This window comes from Nycticebus coucang, chromosome 10 (genome assembly GCF_027406575.1).
Source record: "Nycticebus coucang isolate mNycCou1 chromosome 10, mNycCou1.pri, whole genome shotgun sequence".
In the NCBI taxonomy this organism is placed as follows: Eukaryota; Metazoa; Chordata; class Mammalia; order Primates; family Lorisidae; genus Nycticebus; species Nycticebus coucang.
Window position 1 is genome coordinate 133,829,798 of NC_069789.1, and position 1,621 is coordinate 133,831,418.

The 1,621-nt window shown below is 45.3% G+C and overlaps 1 pseudogene; it reads right to left on the reverse strand.

The window, feature by feature from the left end:
* Positions 1-236: 236 nt before the first annotated feature.
* On the reverse strand, positions 237-807 carry LOC128596632 (dnaJ homolog subfamily C member 14-like; annotated as a pseudogene).
* Positions 808-1,621: the final 814 nt, after the last annotated feature.

Here is a 1,621-nt window from a genome sequence, read left to right on the forward strand (position 1 = left end):
GATAAAGTTCCCCGGCATCATAGCTCACAGAAATCTCAAACTCCTGGGTTTGAGTGATCCCCTAGCCTCAGCTACCCAAGTAGCTGGGACTACAGACACCCGCCACAACACCCGGCTGTTTTATTTCCTATTTGTTTATTTATTTACTTATATACTTATTTATTTAATTATTTATTGTGTATTCACAGCCATTTTAACTTCCTGACATTGATTTGAAGAAAGAAAAGAAGGGGTGTCTATGTTGGAAAGGCCTCCTCAGTTTCTTCTGTCACTGTGGTTGGCTTCTCCCTTGAGTACTGAGCTGTTAGGCTTAGAGGCTGCAGTGGTCCCAGGGCTGGCCTGAGGAGCTACAAAGAAGTCCCCATGGGACATCTGGACTGACAATACTTGAAAGATTCAGCTCAAGAAATCATGAACATCAGCAGGAAAAACTAGGGTGGATCTCTGCTCACTGCTAGTGCTTAAGATTCGAGAACCAAATCTATATCTATAAGGGACTCCGGGTATCTGGGGAGATTCCTGCACGTTGGCATTCTGCCCACCCTGTAATGTCATACAACTTTTCCTCCATCAGTGCAGGTTCAATATTCTTGACTCTGACCAAAAGTCTCCTTCTTCAGCAGGGTGCAGCTTATTTACACTTAGCATAGTATCTGGCATTCTTAGGTTCCCTGTGCATTTCAAACCTCCTGTGCTTTCCTTGACATCAGCTATACATCATAGTATTCGTTACCTCCTTGAGGTCATCTTATAGCTTGGACAGAAACTCATTCACTGGCTGAGCTCATTCTATGCCATTTGTTTCATCTCATATTGCTTTTGCTTTTCGTCATTGCTGACAATGTCCCAAACTGCCTGCAAGACCTTGAAGACTTCCTAGGCCCAGGAGTGCTGATTTGTTTTTTAAGACAGCTCTCTGTTGCCCTGGGTAGAGTGCCATGGTGTTGTAATTCACAGCAACTCTAAACTCTAGGGCTCAAGTGATCCTCTTATCTCAGCCTTCCAAGTAGCTGGGACTATAGGTGCCTGCCATAAGACCCAGCTAGTTTTTCTATTTTTTTTTCTTTTTAGTAGAGATGGGGTCTTGCTCTTGGTTAAGCTGGTCTGGAAGTCATGAGCTCGAGCAATCCACCTATCTTGGCCTCCCAGAGTGCTAGGATTACAGGTATAAGCCACCACACCCAGCTGGGAATGATTTTTGTCAGGATAAATCATCACTGCCAGCTGTCTATAAGCCTTCTTCAGTTTAACATCTGATACTGTAGCTTCAACCCCTAGCATATTGAAAGGGTGTAGTTCATCCTCAGGAACCCCAGCCATGGTCAAGAGTCAAGCCACTTCCTCTTCAGGCTGGCAGTAGCGCCCACTAGCTACTGTATTCTTCTCAGTGTATTCTTCTGCCTACTAGTTCTCTGTTTGACCCAAGGAAACTTCAGCTAGCTCCACTGAACTATTCTTACCAGCTGCTACCGTGGGCTCCTATCTCTCAGTGTCAAGCAACACTCAAGGTAGGAGAATCCAGCCAAGAAAAGAGCCAGGGCCTTATCCCTTCAGACTAATGGTCACTCAGTCCCACCAGAAACTGCCAACTCAACTGTAGACAGCCCCAAAAGAGGGCCAG